Below are 17,624 nucleotides of genomic sequence, written 5' to 3' on the forward strand. Positions count from 1 at the left end.
TTAAATGCACTGTGTAAGTCAAGCATGTTGTCATATAAGAAATCAGCAAAAATTAACTATCTCATTACTGGTCATATAGATGAGAGAGGAAATGAACCTAACGTTTAAATTGTGGATGGGAAACAACAGTTTTTAGTTTTCAGCTTCAATACATATGTTTATGAATAATTGATTTCTTTATATAGTCTTATCGCTATCTAGACGGATATAGCTATGTATACATAGATGCATACTTATACGTTGATAAGTATCAGTATAAAACATTGACGTTATGTTTTTCCAAGACCAAATTCTAAGAAATGGGTGAAATAGTAAATCTCATAATTCAAGCAGGTCCCACCGAGATTTGAACTCGGATCGCTGGATTCAGAGTCCAGAGTGCTAACCATTACACCATGGAACCCTCCCATACATGAGTCATTTTTCCATTGAGACAAAAGAGAGCGCATTAGTGCGGGGGCATTTCTTACATTGATGAAACGATATCTCTGTTGAATGCTCATAGTGTAAAGAGCTATAATGTGATTTGATTCTGTTCAGATACATTCTCCTTAACAGTGTTAAATATGCAAACGTTTATCAGGATAGGCAAGTTATATCATAATGATCATCTTTGACTGTAACATATTAAAACATTTTACATTTCCAAACTAATACACCCATTTCTTTGTCTCTCACATGGGCTGCGCCAAAGAGCAATGATTGGCACGTTGGACTTTGCATGCAAAGGTACCAGTCCAAATCTTGGGGGTACTATTTTATTACTCTTGACCTTTTCTATTTCTGTCACCTTTGTTTATTGATAGCTCAAATCCAACACCAGTAGGTTGAAAGAGACAATTATTGATTCCTTTCAAAACGTCCATCAGCTTGAACAAGTTACAGAAATACAAACATTATAATACGTTTACATCACATTCCTACACAAAATAGTGTGACATTAAGAAATAATATCCTGTTTTTCTGAAATGCATTTCAGAGGCCTGATTCCCAGCATCCCTTTTTGAAGCTTTCTGTGCTATTGATAAGGCGAATTTAGCACATTTTGAAAGAGAAGTGTTCTTAAATCAAACCTAGAGAACCACAATGACGGTATCATTCAGATAGTACAAATGTTTTTGTATATTAGTATGGAAATTGTGAAATAAAACGTTTTTCATGCTGATTTTCAACAGTCGATCTGCAATCGTGAAACATAAGCTTTTGCTTGGAGGCCTCACAGGTACTGATCTAATTTTCTCTTTTAAGATTATTCACAAATCATATGATATGCTTTGTATAAATCAACTATATTGTTAGATCAAAATTGAGTAAAAAGTGACTATCTCAATTTCATGACATATAGAAGAGTAAGGAGAAGAAGCTCATGTTTCAAATGTGGAGAGGCAACAACTTTTCATTATTTTCACCTCTACTAATTATATGCATTTTTGTAATGTATGTGTTTATGTTGTCCTATAAATATACAGAGACATATAGCAAGATATAGGGAGATACATACGTGTAAAGTGGATATGTACAAGTTTATAAGTAAATGAGATGTTTTTCCAATTAATAATTCTAAGAACTGAATGGAAAAAGAAAATCGTAAAGTTTAGATAAGTCCCACTGTGATTTGTACTCAGATCCCGGTTTTCAGAGTCTAGAGTGCTAAGCATGATACCATCAAACCACCTGTACCAGGTTGAGCTTTTCATTTTGAGAGAAGAGATTGCATTCACGGGGGAATCTTATATTTTATTGCAAAATCGTATCTCACATAAAAAGTACTGTTCAACAGAGTGATAGCGTTACTTGAGTCCTCTGGGCAACATCCTTCCCTAACATAGTTCAATATGCAAAAGTTGAACAGAATAGAAAAGTAATAACATTCTGTTGGTCTTTGACTGTAGAACATTAAAAACTTTGAAATGTTCACATTGCTGCAGCAATTTGCTCCCTTGTCACATGGGAGGTTCCATGGTGTAATGGTTAGCACTTTGGACTTTGAATCCAAGGATCCGAGTTCAAATCTCGGTGGGACCACTTTCATGACTGTTGATCAAATCTTTTTCTGTCAAGTGTATTCATAAATATCACAAATCTAACACGGGTAGAGTGAAACATTAATTTATTGATTGTATTCTGAAAGTCTATTCGATGTGAGCAAATGATAGAACTTTTAGAAAACATGGAAATTAAATGGCTCAAAATAATGAGACATTTTGCGAGCTGACTCTGTTTTCTCAAACTCATCACAGGGGGCTGATGCAAGATATTACTTTCTTAAATCTTACTGTTATTGATAAGGGGAAGATGGAACTTTTTAATTGGAAATCCTTCATTAAAACAAAACTTGAGGAATCAAATTGTGTATTATGGGGACAGAAGATATGACGTTTTGAATAACAATCGTGAAATTCAGACACACATATATTTACACTCTGATTTTCTAAAGTAAATCCATAACCATAAAGTAAAATCTTTCGAAAGACGTGTCAAAGGTAATAATCTGAATTTCTCTTTCAAAGAAATTCACAATTAAATGCACTGTGTAAGTCAAGCATGTTGTCATATAAGAAATCAGCAAAAATTAACTATCTCATTACTGGTCATATAGATGAGAGAGGAAATGAACCTAACGTTTAAATTGTGGATGGGAAACAACAGTTTTTAGTTTTCAGCTTCAATACATATGTTTATGAATAATTGATTTCTTTATATAGTCTTATCGCTATCTAGACGGATATAGCTATGTATACATAGATGCATACTTATACGTTGATAAGTATCAGTATAAAACATTGACGTTATGTTTTTCCAAGACCAAATTCTAAGAAATGGGTGAAATAGTAAATCTCATAATTCAAGCAGGTCCCACCGAGATTTGAACTCGGATCGCTGGATTCAGAGTCCAGAGTGCTAACCATTACACCATGGAACCCTCCCATACATGAGTCATTTTTCCATTGAGACAAAAGAGAGCGCATTAGTGCGGGGGCATTTCTTACATTGATGAAACGATATCTCTGTTGAATGCTCATAGTGTAAAGAGCTATAATGTGATTTGATTCTGTTCAGATACATTCTCCTTAACAGTGTTAAATATGCAAACGTTTATCAGGATAGGCAAGTTATATCATAATGATCATCTTTGACTGTAACATATTAAAACATTTTACATTTCCAAACTAATACACCCATTTCTTTGTCTCTCACATGGGCTGCGCCAAAGAGCAATGATTGGCACGTTGGACTTTGCATGCAAAGGTACCAGTCCAAATCTTGGGGGTACTATTTTATTACTCTTGACCTTTTCTATTTCTGTCACCTTTGTTTATTGATAGCTCAAATCCAACACCAGTAGGTTGAAAGAGACAATTATTGATTCCTTTCAAAACGTCCATCAGCTTGAACAAGTACCAGAAATACAAACATTATAATACGTTTACATCACATTCCTACACAAAATAGTGTGACATTAAGAAATCCTATCCTGTTTTTCTGAAATGCATTTCAGAGGCCTGATTCCCAGCATCCCTTTTTGAAGCTTTCTGCGCTATTCATAAGGCGAATTTAGCACATTTTGAAAGAGAAGTGTTCTTAAATCAAACCTAGAGAACCACAATGACGGTATCATTCAGATAGTACAAATGTTTTTTTGTATATTAGTATGGAAATTGTGAAATAAAACGTTTTTCATGCTGATTTTCAACAGTCGATCTGCAATCGTGAAACATAAGCTTTTGCTTGGAGGCCTCACAGGTACTGATCTAATTTTCTCTTTTAAGATTATTCACAAATCATATGATATGCTTTGTATAAATCAACTATATTGTTAGATCAAAATTGAGTAAAAAGTGACTATCTCAATTTCATGACATATAGAAGAGTAAGGAGAAGAAGCTCATGTTTCAAATGTGGAGAGGCAACAACTTTTCATTATTTTCACCTCTACTAATTATATGCATTTTTATAATGTATGTGTTTATGTTGTCCTATAAATATACAGAGACATATAGCAAGATATAGGGAGATACATACGTGTAAAGTGGATATGTACAAGTTTATAAGTAAATTAGATGTTTTTCCAATTAATAATTCTAAGAACTGAATGGAAAAGAAAATCGTAAAGTTTAGATAAGTCCCACTGTGATTTGTACTCAGATCCCGGTTTTCAGAGTCTAGAGTGCTAAGCATGATACCATCAAACCACCTGTACCAGGTTGAGCTTTTCATTTTGAGAGAAGAGATTGCATTCACGGGGGAATCTTATATATTATTGCAAAATCGTATCTCACATAAAAAGTACTGTTCAACAGAGTGATAGCGTTACTTGAGTCCTCTGGGCAACATCCTTCCCTAACATAGTTCAATATGCAAAAGTTGAACAGAATAGAAAAGTAATAACATTCTGTTGGTCTTTGACTGTAGAACATTAAAAACTTTGAAATGTTCACATTGCTGCAGCAATTTGCTCCCTTGTCACATGGGAGGTTCCATGGTGTAATGGTTAGCACTTTGGACTTTGAATCCAAGGATCCGAGTTCAAATCTCGGTGGGACCACTTTCATGACTGTTGATCAAATCTTTTTCTGTCAAGTGTATTCATAAATATCACAAATCTAACACGGGTAGAGTGAAACATTAATTTATTGATTGTATTCTGAAAGTCTATTCGATGTGAGCAAATGATAGAACTTTTAGAAAACATGGAAATTAAATGGCTCAAAATAATGAGACATTTTGCGAGCTGACTCTGTTTTCTCAAACTCATCACAGGGGGCTGATGCAAGATATTACTTTCTTAAATCTTACTGTTATTGATAAGGGGAAGATGGAACTTTTTAATTGGAAATCCTTCATTAAAACAAAACTTGAGGAATCAAATTGTGTATTATGGGGACAGAAGATATGACGTTTTGAATAACAATCGTGAAATTCAGACACACATATATTTACACTCTGATTTTCTAAAGTAAATCCATAACCATAAAGTAAAATCTTTCGAAAGACGTGTCAAAGGTAATAATCTGAATTTCTCTTTCAAAGAAATTCACAATTAAATGCACTGTGTAAGTCAAGCATGTTGTCATATAAGAAATCAGCAAAAATTAACTATCTCATTACTGGTCATATAGATGAGAGAGGAAATGAACCTAACGTTTAAATTGTGGATGGGAAACAACAGTTTTTAGTTTTCAGCTTCAATACATATGTTTATGAATAATTGATTTCTTTATATAGTCTTATCGCTATCTAGACGGATATAGCTATGTATACATAGATGCATACTTATACGTTGATAAGTATCAGTATAAAACATTGACGTTATGTTTTTCCAAGACCAAATTCTAAGAAATGGGTGAAATAGTAAATCTCATAATTCAAGCAGGTCCCACCGAGATTTGAACTCGGATCGCTGGATTCAGAGTCCAGAGTGCTAACCATTACACCATGGAACCCTCCCATACATGAGTCATTTTTCCATTGAGACAAAAGAGAGCGCATTAGTGCGGGGGCATTTCTTACATTGATGAAACGATATCTCTGTTGAATGCTCATAGTGTAAAGAGCTATAATGTGATTTGATTCTGTTCAGATACATTCTCCTTAACAGTGTTAAATATGCAAACGTTTATCAGGATAGGCAAGTTATATCATAATGATCATCTTTGACTGTAACATATTAAAACATTTTACATTTCCAAACTAATACACCCATTTCTTTGTCTCTCACATGGGCTGCGCCAAAGAGCAATGATTGGCACGTTGGACTTTGCATGCAAAGGTACCAGTCCAAATCTTGGGGGTACTATTTTATTACTCTTGACCTTTTCTATTTCTGTCACCTTTGTTTATTGATAGCTCAAATCCAACACCAGTAGGTTGAAAGAGACAATTATTGATTCCTTTCAAAACGTCCATCAGCTTGAACAAGTACCAGAAATACAAACATTATAATACGTTTACATCACATTCCTACACAAAATAGTGTGACATTAAGAAATCATATCCTGTTTTTCTGAAATGCATTTCAGAGGCCTGATTCCCAGCATCCCTTTTTGAAGCTTTCTGCGCTATTGATAAGGCGAATTTAGCACATTTTGAAAGAGAAGTGTTCTTAAATCAAACCTAGAGAACCACAATGACGGTATCATTCAGATAGTACAAATGTTTTTGTATATTAGTATGGAAATTGTGAAATAAAACGTTTTTCATGCTGATTTTCAACAGTCGATCTGCAATCGTGAAACATAAGCTTTTGCTTGGAGGCCTCACAGGTACTGATCTAATTTTCTCTTTTAAGATTATTCACAAATCATATGATATGCTTTGTATAAATCAACTATATTGTTAGATCAAAATTGAGTAAAAAGTGACTATCTCAATTTCATGACATATAGAAGAGTAAGGAGAAGAAGCTCATGTTTCAAATGTGGAGAGGCAACAACTTTTCATTATTTTCACCTCTACTAATTATATGCATTTTTATAATGTATGTGTTTATGTTGTCCTATAAATATACAGAGACATATAGCAAGATATAGGGAGATACATACGTGTAAAGTGGATATGTACAAGTTTATAAGTAAATTAGATGTTTTTCCAATTAATAATTCTAAGAACTGAATGGAAAAGAAAATCGTAAAGTTTAGATAAGTCCCACTGTGATTTGTACTCAGATCCCGGTTTTCAGAGTCTAGAGTGCTAAGCATGATACCATCAAACCACCTGTACCAGGTTGAGCTTTTCATTTTGAGAGAAGAGATTGCATTCACGGGGGAATCTTATATATTATTGCAAAATCGTATCTCACATAAAAAGTACTGTTCAACAGAGTGATAGCGTTACTTGAGTCCTCTGGGCAACATCCTTCCCTAACATAGTTCAATATGCAAAAGTTGAACAGAATAGAAAAGTAATAACATTCTGTTGGTCTTTGACTGTAGAACATTAAAAACTTTGAAATGTTCACATTGCTGCAGCAATTTGCTCCCTTGTCACATGGGAGGTTCCATGGTGTAATGGTTAGCACTTTGGACTTTGAATCCAAGGATCCGAGTTCAAATCTCGGTGGGACCACTTTCATGACTGTTGATCAAATCTTTTTCTGTCAAGTGTATTCATAAATATCACAAATCTAACACGGGTAGAGTGAAACATTAATTTATTGATTGTATTCTGAAAGTCTATTCGATGTGAGCAAATGATAGAACTTTTAGAAAACATGGAAATTAAATGGCTCAAAATAATGAGACATTTTGCGAGCTGACTGTTTTCTCAAACTCATCACAGGGGGCTGATGCAAGATATTACTTTCTTAAATCTTACTGTTATTGATAAGGGGAAGATGGAACTTTTTAATTGGAAATCCTTCATTAAAACAAAACTTGAGGAATCAAATTGTGTATTATGGGGACAGAAGATATGACGTTTTGAATAACAATCGTGAAATTCAGACACACATATATTTACACTCTGATTTTCTAAAGTAAATCCATAACCATAAAGTAAAATCTTTCGAAAGACGTGTCAAAGGTAATAATCTGAATTTCTCTTTCAAAGAAATTCACAATTAAATGCACTGTGTAAGTCAAGCATGTTGTCATATAAGAAATCAGCAAAAATTAACTATCTCATTACTGGTCATATAGATGAGAGAGGAAATGAACCTAACGTTTAAATTGTGGATGGGAAACAACAGTTTTTAGTTTTCAGCTTCAATACATATGTTTATGAATAATTGATTTCTTTATATAGTCTTATCGCTATCTAGACGGATATAGCTATGTATACATAGATGCATACTTATACGTTGATAAGTATCAGTATAAAACATTGACGTTATGTTTTTCCAAGACCAAATTCTAAGAAATGGGTGAAATAGTAAATCTCATAATTCAAGCAGGTCCCACCGAGATTTGAACTCGGATCGCTGGATTCAGAGTCCAGAGTGCTAACCATTACACCATGGAACCCTCCCATACATGAGTCATTTTTCCATTGAGACAAAAGAGAGCGCATTAGTGCGGGGGCATTTCTTACATTGATGAAACGATATCTCTGTTGAATGCTCATAGTGTAAAGAGCTATAATGTGATTTGATTCTGTTCAGATACATTCTCCTTAACAGTGTTAAATATGCAAACGTTTATCAGGATAGGCAAGTTATATCATAATGATCATCTTTGACTGTAACATATTAAAACATTTTACATTTCCAAACTAATACACCCATTTCTTTGTCTCTCACATGGGCTGCGCCAAAGAGCAATGATTGGCACGTTGGACTTTGCATGCAAAGGTACCAGTCCAAATCTTGGGGGTACTATTTTATTACTCTTGACCTTTTCTATTTCTGTCACCTTTGTTTATTGATAGCTCAAATCCAACACCAGTAGGTTGAAAGAGACAATTATTGATTCCTTTCAAAATGTCCATCAGCTTGAACAAGTACCAGAAATACAAACATTATAATACGTTTACATCACATTCCTACACAAAATAGTGTGACATTAAGAAATCATTTCCTGTTTTTCTGAAATGCATTTCAGAGGCCTGATTCCCAGCATCCCTTTTTGAAGCTTTCTGCGCTATTGATAAGGCGAATTTAGCACATTTTGAAAGAGAAGTGTTCTTAAATCAAACCTAGAGAACCACAATGACGGTATCATTCAGATAGTACAAATGTTTTTGTATATTAGTATGGAAATTGTGAAATAAAACGTTTTTCATGCTGATTTTCAACAGTCGATCTGCAATCGTGAAACATAAGCTTTTGCTTGGAGGCCTCACAGGTACTGATCTAATTTTCTCTTTTAAGATTATTCACAAATCATATGATATGCTTTGTATAAATCAACTATATTGTTAGATCAAAATTGAGTAAAAAGTGACTATCTCAATTTCATGACATATAGAAGAGTAAGGAGAAGAAGCTCATGTTTCAAATGTGGAGAGGCAACAACTTTTCATTATTTTCACCTCTACTAATTATATGCATTTTTATAATGTATGTGTTTATGTTGTCCTATAAATATACAGAGACATATAGCAAGATATAGGGAGATACATACGTGTAAAGTGGATATGTACAAGTTTATAAGTAAATTAGATGTTTTTCCAATTAATAATTCTAAGAACTGAATGGAAAAGAAAATCGTAAAGTTTAGATAAGTCCCACTGTGATTTGTACTCAGATCCCGGTTTTCAGAGTCTAGAGTGCTAAGCATGATACCATCAAACCACCTGTACCAGGTTGAGCTTTTCATTTTGAGAGAAGAGATTGCATTCACGGGGGAATCTTATATATTATTGCAAAATCGTATCTCAGATAAAAAGTACTGTTCAACAGAGTGATAGCGTTACTTGAGTCCTCTGGGCAACATCCTTCCCTAACATAGTTCAATATGCAAAAGTTGAACAGAATAGAAAAGTAATAACATTCTGTTGGTCTTTCACTGTAGAACATTAAAAACTTTGAAATGTTCACATTGCTGCAGCAATTTGCTCCCTTGTCACATGGGAAGTTCCATGGTGTAATGGTTAGCACTTTGGACTTTGAATCCAAGGATCCGAGTTCAAATCTCGGTGGGACCACTTTCATGACTGTTGATCAAATCTTTTTCTGTCAAGTGTATTCATAAATATCACAAATCTAACACGGGTAGAGTGAAACATTAATTTATTGATTGTATTCTGAAAGTCTATTCGATGTGAGCAAATGATAGAACTTTTAGAAAACATGGAAATTAAATGGCTCAAAATAATGAGACATTTTGCGAGCTGACTCTGTTTTCTCAAACTCATCACAGGGGGCTGATGCAAGATATTACTTTCTTAAATCTTACTGTTATTGATAAGGGGAAGATGGAACTTTTTAATTGGAAATCCTTCATTAAAACAAAACTTGAGGAATCAAATTGTGTATTATGGGGACAGAAGATATGACGTTTTGAATAACAATCGTGAAATTCAGACACACATATATTTACACTCTGATTTTCTAAAGTAAATCCATAACCATAAAGTAAAATCTTTCGAAAGACGTGTCAAAGGTAATAATCTGAATTTCTCTTTCAAAGAAATTCACAATTAAATGCACTGTGTAAGTCAAGCATGTTGTCATATAAGAAATCAGCAAAAATTAACTATCTCATTACTGGTCATATAGATGAGAGAGGAAATGAACCTAACGTTTAAATTGTGGATGGGAAACAACAGTTTTTAGTTTTCAGCTTCAATACATATGTTTATGAATAATTGATTTCTTTATATAGTCTTATTGCTATCTAGACGGATATAGCTATGTATACATAGATGCATACTTATACGTTGATAAGTATCAGTATAAAACATTGACGTTATGTTTTTCCAAGACCAAATTCTAAGAAATGGGTGAAATAGTAAATCTCATAATTCAAGCAGGTCCCACCGAGATTTGAACTCGGATCGCTGGATTCAGAGTCCAGAGTGCTAACCATTACACCATGGAACCCTCCCATACATGAGTCATTTTTCCATTGAGACAAAAGAGAGCGCATTAGTGCGGGGGCATTTCTTACATTGATGAAACGATATCTCTGTTGAATGCTCATAGTGTAAAGAGCTATAATGTGATTTGATTCTGTTCAGATACATTCTCCTTAACAGTGTTAAATATGCAAACGTTTATCAGGATAGGCAAGTTATATCATAATGATCATCTTTGACTGTAACATATTAAAACATTTTACATTTCCAAACTAATACACCCATTTCTTTGTCTCTCACATGGGCTGCGCCAAAGAGCAATGATTGGCACGTTGGACTTTGCATGCAAAGGTACCAGTCCAAATCTTGGGGGTACTATTTTATTACTCTTGACCTTTTCTATTTCTGTCACCTTTGTTTATTGATAGCTCAAATCCAACACCAGTAGGTTGAAAGAGACAATTATTGATTCCTTTCAAAACGTCCATCAGCTTGAACAAGTTACAGAAATACAAACATTATAATACGTTTACATCACATTCCTACACAAAATAGTGTGACATTAAGAAATCCTATCCTGTTTTTCTGAAATGCATTTCAGAGGCCTGATTCCCAGCATCCCTTTTTGAAGCTTTCTGCGCTATTGATAAGGCGAATTTAGCACATTTTGAAAGAGAAGTGTTCTTAAATCAAACCTAGAGAACCACAATGACGGTATCATTCAGATAGTACAAATGTTTTTGTATATTAGTATGGAAATTTTGAAATAAAACGTTTTTCATGCTGATTTTCAACAGTCGATCTGCAATCGTGAAACATAAGCTTTTGCTTGGAGGCCTCACAGGTACTGATCTAATTTTCTCTTTTAAGATTATTCACAAATCATATGATATGCTTTGTATAAATCAACTATATTGTTAGATCAAAATTGAGTAAAAAGTGACTATCTCAATTTCATGACATATAGAAGAGTAAGGAGAAGACGCTCATGTTTCAAATGTGGAGAGGCAACAACTTTTCATTATTTTCACCTCAACTAATTATATGCATTTTTATAATGTATGTGTTTATGTTGTCCTATAAATATACAGAGACATATAGCAAGATATAGGGAGATACATACGTGTAAAGTGGATATGTACAAGTTTATAAGTAAATGAGATGTTTTTCCAATTAATAATTCTAAGAACTGAATGGAAAAAGAAAATCGTAAAGTTTAGATAAGTCCCACTGTGATTTGTACTCAGATCCCGGTTTTCAGAGTCTAGAGTGCTAAGCATGATACCATCAAACCACCTGTACCAGGTTGAGCTTTTCATTTTGAGAGAAGAGATTGCATTCACGGGGGAATCTTATATTTTATTGCAAAATCGTATCTCACATAAAAAGTACTGTTCAACAGAGTGATAGCGTTACTTGAGTCCTCTGGGCAACATCCTTCCCTAACATAGTTCAATATGCAAAAGTTGAACAGAATAGAAAAGTAATAACATTCTGTTGGTCTTTGACTGTAGAACATTAAAAACTTTGAAATGTTCACATTGCTGCAGCAATTTGCTCCCTTGTCACGTGGGAGGTTCCATGGTGTAATGGTTAGCACTTTGGACTTTGAATCCAAGGATCCGAGTTCAAATCTCGGTGGGACCACTTTCATGACTGTTGATCAAATCTTTTTCTGTCAAGTGTATTCATAAATATCACAAATCTAACACGGGTAGAGTGAAACATTAATTTATTGATTGTATTCTGAAAGTCTATTCGATGTGAGCAAATGATAGAACTTTTAGAAAACATGGAAATTAAATGGCTCAAAATAATGAGACATTTTGCGAGCTGACTGTTTTCTCAAACTCATCACAGGGGGCTGATGCAAGATATTACTTTCTTAAATCTTACTGTTATTGATAAGGGGAAGATGGAACTTTTTAATTGGAAATCCTTCATTAAAACAAAACTTGAGGAATCAAATTGTGTATTATGGGGACAGAAGATATGACGTTTTGAATAACAATCGTGAAATTCAGACACACATATATTTACACTCTGATTTTCTAAAGTAAATCCATAACCATAAAGTAAAATCTTTCGAAAGACGTGTCAAAGGTAATAATCTGAATTTCTCTTTCAAAGAAATTAACAATTAAATGCACTGTGTAAGTCAAGCATGTTGTCATATAAGAAATCAGCAAAAATTAACTATCTCATTACTGGTCATATAGATGAGAGAGGAAATGAACCTAACGTTTAAATTGTGGATGGGAAACAACAGTTTTTAGTTTTCAGCTTCAATACATATGTTTATGAATAATTGATTTCTTTATATAGTCTTATCGCTATCTAGACGGATATAGCTATGTATACATAGATGCATACTTATACGTTGATAAGTATCAGTATAAAACATTGACGTTATGTTTTTCCAAGACCAAATTCTAAGAAATGGGTGAAATAGTAAATCTCATAATTCAAGCAGGTCCCACCGAGATTTGAACTCGGATCGCTGGATTCAGAGCCCAGAGTGCTAACCATTACACCATGGAACCCTCCCATACATGAGTCATTTTTCCATTGAGACAAAAGAGAGCGCATTAGTGCGGGGGCATTTCTTACATTGATGAAACGATATCTCTGTTGAATGCTCATAGTGTAAAGAGCTATAATGTGATTTGATTCTGTTCAGATACATTCTCCTTAACAGTGTTAAATATGCAAACGTTTATCAGGATAGGCAAGTTATATCATAATGATCATCTTTGACTGTAACATATTAAAACATTTTACATTTCCAAACTAATACACCCATTTCTTTGTCTCTCACATGGGCTGCGCCAAAGAGCAATGATTGGCACGTTGGACTTTGCATGCAAAGGTACCAGTCCAAATCTTGGGGGTACTATTTTATTACTCTTGACCTTTTCTATTTCTGTCACCTTTGTTTATTGATAGCTCAAATCCAACACCAGTAGGTTGAAAGAGACAATTATTGATTCCTTTCAAAACGTCCATCAGCTTGAACAAGTACCAGAAATACAAACATTATAATACGTTTACATCACATTCCTACACAAAATAGTGTGACATTAAGAAATCATATCCTGTTTTTCTGAAATGCATTTCAGAGGCCTGATTCCCAGCATCCCTTTTTGAAGCTTTCTGCGCTATTGATAAGGCGAATTTAGCACATTTTGAAAGAGAAGTGTTCTTAAATCAAACCTAGAGAACCACAATGACGGTATCATTCAGATAGTACAAATGTTTTTGTATATTAGTATGGAAATTGTGAAATAAAACGTTTTTCATGCTGATTTTCAACAGTCGATCTGCAATCGTGAAACATAAGCCTTTGCTTGGAGGCCTCACAGGTACTGATCTAATTTTCTCTTTTAAGATTATTCACAAATCATATGATATGCTTTGTATAAATCAACTATATTGTTAGATCAAAATTGAGTAAAAAGTGACTATCTCAATTTCATGACATATAGAAGAGTAAGGAGAAGAAGCTCATGTTTCAAATGTGGAGAGGCAACAACTTTTCATTATTTTCACCTCTACTAATTATATGCATTTTTATAATGTATGTGTTTATGTTGTCCTATAAATATACAGAGACATATAGCAAGATATAGGGAGATACATACGTGTAAAGTGGATATGTACAAGTTTATAAGTAAATGAGATGTTTTTCCAATTAATAATTCTAAGAACTGAATGGAAAAAGAAAATCGTAAAGTTTAGATAAGTCCCACTGTGATTTGTACTCAGATCCCGGTTTTCAGAGTCTAGAGTGCTAAGCATGATACCATCAAACCACCTGTACCAGGTTGAGCTTTTCATTTTGAGAGAAGAGATTGCATTCACGGGGGAATCTTATATTTTATTGCAAAATCGTATCTCACATAAAAAGTACTGTTCAACAGAGTGATAGCGTTACTTGAGTCCTCTGGGCAACATCCTTCCCTAACATAGTTCAATATGCAAAAGTTGAACAGAATAGAAAAGTAATAACATTCTGTTGGTCTTTGACTGTAGAACATTAAAAACTTTGAAATGTTCACATTGCTGCAGCAATTTGCTCCCTTGTCACATGGGAGGTTCCATGGTGTAATGGTTAGCACTTTGGACTTTGAATCCAAGGATCCGAGTTCAAATCTCGGTGGGACCACTTTCATGACTGTTGATCAAATCTTTTTCTGTCAAGTGTATTCATAAATATCACAAATCCAACACGGGTAGAGTGAAACATTAATTTATTGATTGTATTCTGAAAGTCTATTCGATGTGAGCAAATGATAGAACTTTTAGAAAACATGGAAATTAAATGGCTCAAAATAATGAGACATTTTGCGAGCTGACTGTTTTCTCAAACTCATCACAGGGGGCTGATGCAAGATATTACTTTCTTAAATCTTACTGTTATTGATAAGGGGAAGATGGAACTTTTTAATTGGAAATCCTTCATTAAAACAAAACTTGAGGAATCAAATTGTGTATTATGGGGACAGAAGATATGACGTTTTGAATAACAATCGTGAAATTCAGACACACATATATTTACACTCTGATTTTCTAAAGTAAATCCATAACCATAAAGTAAAATCTTTCGAAAGACGTGTCAAAGGTAATAATCTGAATTTCTCTTTCAAAGAAATTCACAATTAAATGCACTGTGTAAGTCAAGCATGTTGTCATATAAGAAATCAGCAAAAATTAACTATCTCATTACTGGTCATATAGATGAGAGAGGAAATGAACCTAACGTTTAAATTGTGGATGGGAAACAACAGTTTTTAGTTTTCAGCTTCAATACATATGTTTATGAATAATTGATTTCTTTATATAGTCTTATCGCTATCTAGACGGATATAGCTATGTATACATAGATGCATACTTATACGTTGATAAGTATCAGTATAAAACATTGACGTTATGTTTTTCCAAGACCAAATTCTAAGAAATGGGTGAAATAGTAAATCTCATAATTCAAGCAGGTCCCACCGAGATTTGAACTCGGATCGCTGGATTCAGAGTCCAGAGTGCTAACCATTACACCATGGAACCCTCCCATACATGAGTCATTTTTCCATTGAGACAAAAGAGAGCGCATTAGTGCGGGGGCATTTCTTACATTGATGAAACGATATCTCTGTTGAATGCTCATAGTGTAAAGAGCTATAATGTGATTTGATTCTGTTCAGATACATTCTCCTTAACAGTGTTAAATATGCAAACGTTTATCAGGATAGGCAAGTTATATCATAATGATCATCTTTGACTGTAACATATTAAAACATTTTACATTTCCAAACTAATACACCCATTTCTTTGTCTCTCACATGGGCTGCGCCAAAGAGCAATGATTGGCACGTTGGACTTTGCATGCAAAGGTACCAGTCCAAATCTTGGGGGTACTATTTTATTACTCTTGACCTTTTCTATTTCTGTCACCTTTGTTTATTGATAGCTCAAATCCAACACCAGTAGGTTGAAAGAGACAATTATTGATTCCTTTCAAAACGTCCATCAGCTTGAACAAGTACCAGAAATACAAACATTATAATACGTTTACATCACATTCCTACACAAAATAGTGTGACATTAAGAAATCATATCCTGTTTTTCTGAAATGCATTTCAGAGGCCTGATTCCCAGCATCCCTTTTTGAAGCTTTCTGCGCTATTGATAAGGCGAATTTAGCACATTTTGAAAGAGAAGTGTTCTTAAATCAAACCTAGAGAACCACAATGACGGTATCATTCAGATAGTACAAATGTTTTTGTATATTAGTATGGAAATTGTGAAATAAAACGTTTTTCATGCTGATTTTCAACAGTCGATCTGCAATCGTGAAACATAAGCTTTTGCTTGGAGGCCTCACAGGTACTGATCTAATTTTCTCTTTTAAGATTATTCACAAATCATATGATATGCTTTGTATAAATCAACTATATTGTTAGATCAAAATTGAGTAAAAAGTGACTATCTCAATTTCATGACATATAGAAGAGTAAGGAGAAGAAGCTCATGTTTCAAATGTGGAGAGGCAACAACTTTTCATTATTTTCACCTCTACTAATTATATGCATTTTTATAATGTATGTGTTTATGTTGTCCTATAAATATACAGAGACATATAGCAAGATATAGGGAGATACATACGTGTAAAGTGGATATGTACAAGTTTATAAGTAAATTAGATGTTTTTCCAATTAATAATTCTAAGAACTGAATGGAAAAGAAAATCGTAAAGTTTAGATAAGTCCCACTGTGATTTGTACTCAGATCCCGGTTTTCAGAGTCTAGAGTGCTAAGCATGATACCATCAAACCACCTGTACCAGGTTGAGCTTTTCATTTTGAGAGAAGAGATTGCATTCACGGGGGAATCTTATATATTATTGCAAAATCGTATCTCAGATAAAAAGTACTGTTCAACAGAGTGATAGCGTTACTTGAGTCCTCTGGGCAACATCCTTCCCTAACATAGTTCAATATGCAAAAGTTGAACAGAATAGAAAAGTAATAACATTCTGTTGGTCTTTCACTGTAGAACATTAAAAACTTTGAAATGTTCACATTGCTGCAGCAATTTGCTCCCTTGTCACATGGGAGGTTCCATGGTGTAATGGTTAGCACTTTGGACTTTGAATCCAAGGATCCGAGTTCAAATCTCGGTGGGACCACTTTCATGACTGTTGATCAAATCTTTTTCTGTCAAGTGTATTCATAAATATCACAAATCTAACACGGGTAGAGTGAAACATTAATTTATTGATTGTATTCTGAAAGTCTATTCGATGTGAGCAAATGATAGAACTTTTAGAAAACATGGAAATTAAATGGCTCAAAATAATGAGACATTTTGCGAGCTGACTCTGTTTTCTCAAACTCATCACAGGGGGCTGATGCAAGATATTACTTTCTTAAATCTTACTGTTATTGATAAGGGGAAGATGGAACTTTTTAATTGGAAATCCTTCATTAAAACAAAACTTGAGGAATCAAATTGTGTATTATGGGGACAGAAGATATGACGTTTTGAATAACAATCGTGAAATTCAGACACACATATATTTACACTCTGATTTTCTAAAGTAAATCCATAACCATAAAGTAAAATCTTTCGAAAGACGTGTCAAAGGTAATAATCTGAATTTCTCTTTCAAAGAA

The 17,624-nt window shown here is 33.9% G+C and overlaps 14 non-coding genes across 14 annotated transcripts; 7 read left to right on the plus strand and 7 right to left on the minus strand.

Annotated features, from left to right (window-relative positions):
• Window positions 1–331: 331 nt before the first annotated feature.
• On the minus strand, window positions 332–403 carry TRNAQ-CUG (transfer RNA glutamine (anticodon CUG)). The gene has a single exon. It is a non-coding gene; the product is annotated as a tRNA-Gln (tRNA).
• Window positions 404–1,953: 1,550 nt separating this feature from the next.
• TRNAQ-UUG (transfer RNA glutamine (anticodon UUG)) lies at window positions 1,954–2,025 on the plus strand. Its single transcript has one exon. It is a non-coding gene; the product is annotated as a tRNA-Gln (tRNA).
• An 826-nt stretch (window positions 2,026–2,851) lies between these two features.
• TRNAQ-CUG (transfer RNA glutamine (anticodon CUG)) lies at window positions 2,852–2,923 on the minus strand. The gene has a single exon. It is a non-coding gene; the product is annotated as a tRNA-Gln (tRNA).
• Window positions 2,924–4,474: 1,551 nt separating this feature from the next.
• TRNAQ-UUG (transfer RNA glutamine (anticodon UUG)) lies at window positions 4,475–4,546 on the plus strand. The gene has a single exon. It is a non-coding gene; the product is annotated as a tRNA-Gln (tRNA).
• An 826-nt stretch (window positions 4,547–5,372) lies between these two features.
• Window positions 5,373–5,444, minus strand: TRNAQ-CUG (transfer RNA glutamine (anticodon CUG)). The gene has a single exon. It is a non-coding gene; the product is annotated as a tRNA-Gln (tRNA).
• A 1,549-nt stretch (window positions 5,445–6,993) lies between these two features.
• Window positions 6,994–7,065, plus strand: TRNAQ-UUG (transfer RNA glutamine (anticodon UUG)). The gene has a single exon. It is a non-coding gene; the product is annotated as a tRNA-Gln (tRNA).
• An 824-nt stretch (window positions 7,066–7,889) lies between these two features.
• On the minus strand, window positions 7,890–7,961 carry TRNAQ-CUG (transfer RNA glutamine (anticodon CUG)). Its single transcript has one exon. It is a non-coding gene; the product is annotated as a tRNA-Gln (tRNA).
• Window positions 7,962–9,510: 1,549 nt separating this feature from the next.
• TRNAQ-UUG (transfer RNA glutamine (anticodon UUG)) lies at window positions 9,511–9,582 on the plus strand. Its single transcript has one exon. It is a non-coding gene; the product is annotated as a tRNA-Gln (tRNA).
• Window positions 9,583–10,408: 826 nt separating this feature from the next.
• On the minus strand, window positions 10,409–10,480 carry TRNAQ-CUG (transfer RNA glutamine (anticodon CUG)). The gene has a single exon. It is a non-coding gene; the product is annotated as a tRNA-Gln (tRNA).
• Window positions 10,481–12,030: 1,550 nt separating this feature from the next.
• TRNAQ-UUG (transfer RNA glutamine (anticodon UUG)) lies at window positions 12,031–12,102 on the plus strand. Its single transcript has one exon. It is a non-coding gene; the product is annotated as a tRNA-Gln (tRNA).
• An 824-nt stretch (window positions 12,103–12,926) lies between these two features.
• Window positions 12,927–12,998, minus strand: TRNAQ-CUG (transfer RNA glutamine (anticodon CUG)). The gene has a single exon. It is a non-coding gene; the product is annotated as a tRNA-Gln (tRNA).
• A 1,550-nt stretch (window positions 12,999–14,548) lies between these two features.
• TRNAQ-UUG (transfer RNA glutamine (anticodon UUG)) lies at window positions 14,549–14,620 on the plus strand. The gene has a single exon. It is a non-coding gene; the product is annotated as a tRNA-Gln (tRNA).
• Window positions 14,621–15,444: 824 nt separating this feature from the next.
• Window positions 15,445–15,516, minus strand: TRNAQ-CUG (transfer RNA glutamine (anticodon CUG)). The gene has a single exon. It is a non-coding gene; the product is annotated as a tRNA-Gln (tRNA).
• Window positions 15,517–17,065: 1,549 nt separating this feature from the next.
• TRNAQ-UUG (transfer RNA glutamine (anticodon UUG)) lies at window positions 17,066–17,137 on the plus strand. Its single transcript has one exon. It is a non-coding gene; the product is annotated as a tRNA-Gln (tRNA).
• The last annotated feature ends 487 nt before the right edge of the window (window positions 17,138–17,624 follow it).

Source organism: Lissotriton helveticus, chromosome 4_1 (genome assembly GCF_964261635.1).
Source record: "Lissotriton helveticus chromosome 4_1, aLisHel1.1, whole genome shotgun sequence".
Taxonomy (NCBI): Eukaryota; Metazoa; Chordata; class Amphibia; order Caudata; family Salamandridae; genus Lissotriton; species Lissotriton helveticus.